Below are 8,875 nucleotides of genomic sequence, written 5' to 3' on the forward strand. Positions count from 1 at the left end.
TGTTTTTCTTCTTTATTCAGTTTGTTACACAACCCTTTCACCTCCAAGATGGTGGTTTTTAGGTCTTCGGCTCTTTGCTTCGCTGCCACTTCTTGCAGTAGGTAGAGCTTGTAGTTTCTTGATTTCTTTCTTGTATCCTTCTAGTTTTGCCGAGGTTTGGTTTTTGTTGGTTGCTTGCATGTCTTCGCTCTCAAAGTCGCCTTTTTTTACTTTGAGTGTTGTAAGAAAAATGGACCCTAGGTTCATTTACTTTGGATTTTGGTGTTTGATGACCAACACAACCAAATTGGACTAATGAATTTGTAAGTAATTGTTTTGTAGTTTAATAGGGTGCAAGACGTGACTTGGACGAAGGCGACATGATGATCCCACGATTAACACCATAAACAAGACCCTAGAAGCACAAGAGAAGACCCAAGATATCAAGCAAAGTATAAGCATGAAGTTGGGAACTGTTTACACCAAAATTTGGGAAGAAGAACGCGAGAACCCGAAGCTTTCAAGATTGTGTCATCAAGAAATCGATTACATAAGGGTCGATATCAGCTGATTCAGATGTGGCACTAGAATCGGCTCTCTTCAGATGACATCAATAGATAACGGCAATAAGCTACGGTTGGCGTCGCGAAAGTCTTGTCGGACTCTACAAAAAGGGAAAGATTAAGGTCCAAGTTATCTTAAATTAGGAATGTTTTCTCTTGTACCAAAGATTGTAATGAGTCGTACTTGAGTAGAATTCATACTTAGGTTCTGGGTATAAATATTGGACCCCGGTTATTGTAAAAGACATCCAATCAATCAATACCAATTACTTTTTTTTGGCTTTACACCAACCCTTAGGAGTAGGAGTAGTGTAGATCTCGACGAGTTCTTCAACAAGCAGGGCTACATCGGTCCGGCTGACCTCCGGCTTGTCTGTAAGTACCGTCATGGCTTATACTTCTGTTTGTAAAGCTGCATCGGTTAAGTTTGACCTCCACTGCGAACTCTAGTATAAGCTAGTTATCGACTCTTATCTAGTTTAAGTACGACTGCATCGGTTAAGTTTGACCTCCACTGCTCGAATTAGACTAAGGTCAAGTTATCGGCTCTACCTAAGGGTGGCATCCTTCAGGTAGATTCATTAAGTTACCGATCTTACTGATGTTCTTACTGTCATTAGTTTTCAGCAATATCAACATGCCCGATTGAGATCGATCTAGATTGGCCTCACATCCTTTTAACCCATCGTTTATCTTGTTACATTACAACGGTTCTTATTTTAAACGATGGATTACGTTTCATCGGCTGTTCTACTTCGATCTTGATCATGCATAGTGCACGGTTAAGGCATGTCTGATCTTGAGAAGGTTTGCTGGCTAGTTAAATCTGGTCTATAGTTCGCTATTATGGTTGTAACGATCAGGTCAATCCCCACTGATGGCACTTTAGATCGGAGGATGCTAGTTGGTAGATTTGTTTTCGATCAAGCATGACCTTGACTGTTTGCTATGCCTGCATCGGCTAAATAGCCGATCGCCCACACTTTAACGTTCATAGCGTGTTTTCATGACCCTGTTAAATGTGAATAGATCCGTTTTCTTTAAAGGTTTAATGTGTTATCTTTATTATGGCTGCCATCGATCCGATCGAACTCCACTGTTAAAGATAATATGTTAGATTTGAGGAGCTTATAGGTCTGCTCGTATTGAATAGTCGATTGTTCATATGCTATGACCCCTTTTCTACTTAAATCGGCTATTTCAGCCGATTTGTCTGTGCTTTCACATATATAGCATGTCTTTCAGAAAACCTATCAATGTATGGATGGTTTTATAGATTCTTCAATTTAGTTTGTTACTATCATCATAGCTGCCATTGATCCGGTCGAACCTCACTGTAGATGGTAATAGATTAGATTCAGAGCGTTTGTAGACCTGTTTGTACTAGATAGTCAATTTGTTCGTATGTTATATCATTTCTCGTTAGATTCATGGGCTCAATGCTTTATATTGATAATATCCACCTAGCTGATGACTTTACTTATATCTGCGTGCATTGTACTCGCCAACATAAAATCAATCGTGACCCACGAGCTTTACAGTCCGTAACAGCCGATTTCTTCGCGTATCGGCTATTTAGTCGATTCTCCCGTCTGGCTGCTCTCGTAGCGGCACACTTGGAACTGTCTGGGCAAAACCGGTATGTTCCAACTTAAATTACTGATAAACTTTCTCTTCTTGTCAATTGTAGGTCAAATTGACTGGCACGCCTTCGGGAATTTGTAGGATCGGCTCTGCGTTGAAGCTAAGCGGATCTCTAGCCTTGCTCCATCAAGCAGATCCTTTTGGCTTGCTGTGTGCTAGGCGCATTGACACATTTTTGCAATAACAGGAACCAAGTTGGACGCATGATTGTGAAGAAATGAGCTCGACAGAGGTGACCGGACGCGGCCCTACGAGGACCGGACATGTCCGTTCAGTTGCTCGGCAATAGCAGGCGTCAGCAGTAGTGACCAAACGCTAAGCGAGGCAGTGACTGGACATACGGACTTCACTATTCATCATCACGGCAACAACTCAGTGAGGATCGGACACAACGGCACTGGATGACCGGATGCACAAAGTGCAGCATCCGATCATGTCCAGAGAGGTTCTAGAGCGGCGCAAATGCGATCGGACACGTCCGGTCGATGATGACCGGACTCGGCAGTGCGCCTGATCTCTATGCGCGCGCTCAATGTTTGGGTATACCAGATGCATCTGGTTAGTACGACAGCAGTGTCCAGTCAGTAGCAGAAAGCTGGGTTTCGTCCTCAACGTCTACTTTCTCCAGGGGGCTTATAAATAGACCCCCCAACCGGCTATTTGATAAGTGGAGAGCTGAGGAAACATACCAAGCGTGTTGATACACCATTTTAGTAATCTCTACTTGCATAGTGCTTAGTGATACATTCGGTGATTAGCGTAGATGCTTTGCAAAGTGCTTAGGTTAGTTAGACCACTGCTTACGCGCTTGCTGTAGGTTTAGGCCTAGTGTTTAGTGAGGTTTGCACACCTCTTACCACTCGGTGCTTGCGTGCAACATTGTTGTACATCAGAGGGGCTTATAGTCTTGCAAGATCACACCAACCACATTTATGGTGTGGCCGCCACCGTGTACCGAAGGGAACAAGGCCCACAGCGGTTTGGCTGGAAGCTTGATAGTGAAGACGTTGGGGAGCGGTCCGGGAGAGGCTTGCCGGAAGGCACACTGGAGACCCATTTGCGCGTGGAGAAGGCTCGGGGCTATCCATGGAGTTACCTGACCAGGAGCTTGGCCCTTGCGAGGGATTCTTTGCGAGGGGCTCCAACAAGGACTAGGGGGAAGCTTGCGCGCTTCTCAATACCTTAGTAAAAATACCAGAGTCATCGATGAAAGTTTGCATATCTCTACCTTACTCTTTAGCTTCCGTATTTACATTGTTTGTATAACTCCTTTTGCGGTAGAGATAGCAACACACTAGCAAAACCGTAGTTGCACATTTAGATAGTTTATCTTTTTGCATAGGTTTTGCTAAGGATAGAAAAAGAGGCCATAGTTTAGAGTTAGAGTTTTTAAGTTGCCTAATTCACCCCTCCTCTTAGGTGTCACGGTCCCCTTTCAATTGGTATTAAAGCCGGTTGGCTCAATTTGGACCTTTGGCTTCACTGCCATTGAGCCGATGCTATTTAGAGTGGTTAGGATGGATATCTCTAGGCTCCGCACTTTCATGACATTAACTTCCCTTACTATAAAGCTAGATTGGCTTGTTATGTTGAGGCGGTAGATTTGGGTGTTTGGAGAGTCACTCGTGACAGGAGCTTGGCCCTTGCGAGGGATTCCTTGTGAGGGGCTCCAACGAGAACTAGGGGAAAGCTTGCGCGCTTCTCGGTACCTTGGTAATAATACCAGAGTCGTCGATGGGAGTTTGCATATCTCTACCTTACTCTTTAGCTTTCGCATTTACATTGCAATCTTGGTTTGTGCTTTACTTTCCTAGCTTAGTCATAGGCTAGTTGATAGGTTTGGAACCTAGGTTGCATAACTCCTTTTTGTGGTAGAGATAGCAACACACTAGCAAAACCATGGTTACACATTTAGATAGTTTATCTTTTGCATAGGTTTTTGCTAAGGATAGAAAAAGAGGCCATAGTTTAGAGTTAGAGTTTTAAGTTGCCTAATTCTCCCCCCTCTTAGGCATCACGAACCCAAACAAGTGGTATCAGAGCCGGTTGGCTCAATTTGGACCTTTGGCCTCATCGCCGTTGAGCCAACGCTATTTAGAGTGGTTGGGATGGATACCTCTAGGCCTCCGTACTTTGATGGCACTAACTTCCCCTACTATAAAGTTAGAATGGCTTGTCACCTTGAGGCGGTAGATTTGGGTGTTTGGAGAGTCACTCGTGATAGGATGAAACCCATTAAGAATCCCGATAAACCAACAAAGAGTGAAGAAAAAGAAATTCATTTCAATGCTAGAGCTAAAAATTGCTTGTTTGAATCTTTTAGCATGGATGTGTTTAACCAAGTGTTCACTTTAAATATGGCACATGAAATTTGGTTAAAACTCCAAGAGCTCCATGACGGCACAACTAATGTCCGTGAGCAAAAACATTGTCTAGCTAAACAAAATTATGATTCCTTTAAAATGAATGATGATGAGCTTGTTCATGATATGTATTCTCATTTGAATCTAATTATCAATGAGCTCCATTCAATAGGATTAACAAAGCTAGATGATGCGGACATCATGAGGAAGATCATCTCCCTACTACCATAAAAGAAATATGCAAGCATCATCACCATCCTTCACAACATGGAGGACTTGAGCACCATGACCCCGGCCATAGTCATTGGCAAGATAGTGGCATTTGAAATATCACAGAAGATGGGTCAAGAAAAAGCCTCATCATTAAGCAAAGGCTAATCCCTCGCATGTAGTGATAAAAAGAAGATGAATGGCAAGCAAGTTGAGACAAGCTCAAGCTCAAGCTCCGCAAGTGAAGATGAAGAAGAAGATGAGGATGATGATGATGATGATGATGTAGATTCAAGTGATGATGATCAATCTTCCTCCTCCACCTCCGACCTTGATAAAGAATCAATCAAACTTATCAACAAGGTGGAGAAGATGATCCAAAGGCTCAATGTCAAGGGTGTGCCCATCCAAATTCAAGATTTCATCTTCACCAATCAAAGAAATGAGCAAAGAAAGAGAGGATGCTATGGATGCGGCAAGTTGGGGCACTTTGTGGAAGTTTGTCCAAACAAGCCCACACCCAAGACAAAGAAGAAGGCGTGCAATGACAAAGCCCTCACATCAATAAGGTCATGGGATGATTCTTCAAGTAAATAAGAAGACCATCAAAAGAGGCGAGGCCACAAGCACTCATCATCAAGCTCTTCTCATGTGTGCCTTATGGCATGAGGTAACGAAAGCTCATCCTCTAGTGAGAGTGATAGTGATGATGAAATGCCTTCTCTTAATGAACTTGTGCAAGAAAATCTTAAATATGCTAAGGCTTGAACTAGCCAACAAAAGAAGCTAAAAATGTCGCAAGAAAAGCTAGATAGTTCACAAGAAGCATATAAAACCTTGCTTGAACAATATAAGACATTTGCTAATCTCAATATTGAACTATCTACTAAAATTGAGCAACTTGAGGCATGCACAATCAATGATGAGCAACTTGTAAAGAAAAATTAAAAAGAAAAGTTAGCTAGCTCACAAGATGCTTATAAAAGTTTGCTTGCTAAAATGGAAACCATGTGCAAACATTGTGATGAGCTAACTAATAAAGTTACTAATCTTGAAGCCGTCGGTACAACCCTCACCAAGGCACCTAAAAAGCTAAGTTTTATCTTTGACATGCCTAAAAAGGATGCTTCTACTTCTTACAATGATTTATGTTTAGACTCACCCTTGTGCAACCAAGTTTGTGTTGAAAAAGTTATTGTAGATATATGCACACAAGAGGTTGCAATGGAGAATGAGCAACTCAAGCAAGAAGTGGCTCGCCTTACCGAGGACTTGACTCAAGTAAAAGACAAAATGGAGCAAGCCCAACATCATTAAGATAACACCGTTAAGGGAGTGAAGAAGCTTGATGAAGGACAAACCATGGTTTGCTACATGTGCCACAAGGAAGGCCACAAGTCCTATGAGTGCAAGGTGAAGAATGAGGGAGGAGCTAAGAAGAAAGAGAAAAATAAAAAGGAAACAAGCAAGCTCACAAACACCTACACCAACAAGGTGGACAAAAAGGCCTCCACACCTTATCTCTTGAAGAAGAAGAAAAATGACAAGGTGGTGGCCATCAAGGTGAACAAGCAAGCCAACAATGGGGCCAAACGCATTTGGGTGTCAAAGGAGATCATTTCCAACATGAAGAGCACCAAGAAGGTTTGGATCCCAAAAGGACATTGGGGAATTTGGAGACTTGGCAAAGTATGGGTGCATTTCATGGGGTGCATCATTATGGACAAGGTAATTGTTAAGTGGGTTAGTGAATACTATGGACCTAAATTCCCCTTCCCATGTTATGTAACTAGATTTAATTTCTTGCAATTTCAATTAGCATCTAGTTCCTTTTCATGCCTAGGTTTGCATTTGCATGTTTAATATTTTGTCTTGCATACACTAGGTATAAGTTATGGTAGGCTTGCTCGGTTTCACTCTTAACCCTTGGAGCAAACCTACATGGTTTAAATTGTTTAGGAGCACGGCACATAGCTTGTTTTGCAATTGTTCATCTAATATGTGCCAAAGTCCAAATTGTAGATAATTTCTCCTGAATATCACTTTTGAAAATGATTCTCACATTCATGAGATGTCATCTTTCAAATGGTATTTTTTATTCTAAAATCAATGTGCATGTCTCCTACAAGTATTCCATACTTGTGTGCACAAATTTAGGGGGAGGTTACTCTACAAGTTGGATGCTTTGAGACTAACACCTTTTCAAGCTTATCATGTGTGTAGTAGTCACCTTTTCAAGCTTATCATGTGTGTAGTAGTCTCATTGCAAGGAAAATGGAGTCCCCGGAGTTAAGCATCATACTTCAAATATCCACCACCTATTGCAAGTGGTATAAATCAAATTGGTTTCCACATGTGGTATTTTAAACCAATATCATCATGTTGATTTCACTATGGTATTTATATGCTTTCTCCATACATTATATAGATTAAACTCCCTTGAGCATTAATTTGCCAATTATGCATAAACTACATTCTTCATCATATGTATGCATATATTTAGGGGGAGCTTAGTCTATGTAATGTGAGATTCAAATTTGGTGACCTATTCCACTCCACATACAAAGGATCACCAAGTTTGACCCTCCCTTGTGCTACTAATGTCTTTCTTTTTGGTGTTTGATTCCAAAGGGGAAGAATTTGTAGGACCAAAAGCAAGCCCGATCATAATAATTTACAAGTGGTAATGGTCTAAGAAAGAGAGGATAGTGGATTATGGAATTAGGGGGAGGCCTAAATCCATAATGCCACATGGGGACATTTGCAAGGGCAAGATAAGTTTCCAAAGATATTTACATGTGGTATCTTTTAGCATCATATAACCTTGCCCTTTGCATTGCATTCTAGCAAATAAATAGTTTTTAAATTCCAAAATTTTTATTATTTGCTTGCTTTAGTCGTGTTGTCATCAATCACCAAATTGGGGAGATGAAAGCTCTAGTTTGGTTTTGGTTAATTGATGAAACCCTAAGTGCTAACCTAGTTTATCAAAGTGATTATGAGATAGGTAGCACTACTCCAAGTGATGAAGCAATGACGAAGATCATGACGATGGTGATGGCATGGTGATGATCAAATGCTTGAACTTGGAAAAGAAGAAAGAGAAAAACAAAAGGCTCAAAGCAAAGGTATAAATGATAGGAGCCATTTTGTTTTTGTGATCAAGACACTTAGTGAGTGTGATCACATTTATGATCGATAGTCATACTATTAAGAGGCGTGAAACTCGTATTAGAATACGGTTATCAAAGTGCCACTAGATGCTCTAACTCATTGCATATGCATTTAGGATCTAGTGGAGTGCTAACACCCTTGAAAATGTTTATGAAAATAAGCTAACACATGTGCACGAGGTGATACACTTGGTGGTTAGCACATTTGAGCAAGGGTAGGAAACTTCACCGATGGAGTATCCGCCCATAGAGTGCGGATAGTCCGACGGTGCCACCGGCGCCCTAGACAGAAAAGACAGGGGTTCACAGAGTGACCGGATGCTGGTGGTGCAGTGACCGGACGCTGAGGTCTAGCGTCCGATCAGTAACAGCAGAAAAGCACACTGTCTCAGTCTTGTGACCAGACGCTGGAGTGTAAACTGACCAGACGCTCATGGTCTGAGTCCGGTCAGTGCTGACGTACGCTGACATGAGGCGCACAGAGGAAACATTGAGTGACCGGACGCAGGGTGTGTCCGGTCGAGCATGACCGGACGCGTCCGGTCGTGAAATCTCTCGTTTGGAACCTTACTGGTAATGACCAGACGCTGAGGTCCAGCGTCCGGTCACTTTCTAACTAACGTGTCCGGTCATCACTTGACCGTTGAAATCGAGTGAATGGCATTTGAAGCCGATGACATGTGGCGCACATCGCACGACCGGATGCTGAGGTCCAGCGTTCGGTCAATCTGACCGGAGCGTCCGGTCGGCCCATGTTCAATGCAGTGAGGAGCCCAACGGCTCTATTTCGTAGGGGCTTCTATTTAAGCCCCATGGCCGGCTCAAGCTCACTCTCTTGGCCATTTGCATTGACATAGCAACCTTGTGAGCTTAGCCAAAGCCCTCCCACACATCTTCATCATTGATTCATCATCTTTGTGAGATTAGGAGAGGATCCAAGTGC

Source organism: Miscanthus floridulus, chromosome 16, assembly GCF_019320115.1.
Source record: "Miscanthus floridulus cultivar M001 chromosome 16, ASM1932011v1, whole genome shotgun sequence".
Classification (NCBI taxonomy): Eukaryota; Viridiplantae; Streptophyta; class Magnoliopsida; order Poales; family Poaceae; genus Miscanthus; species Miscanthus floridulus.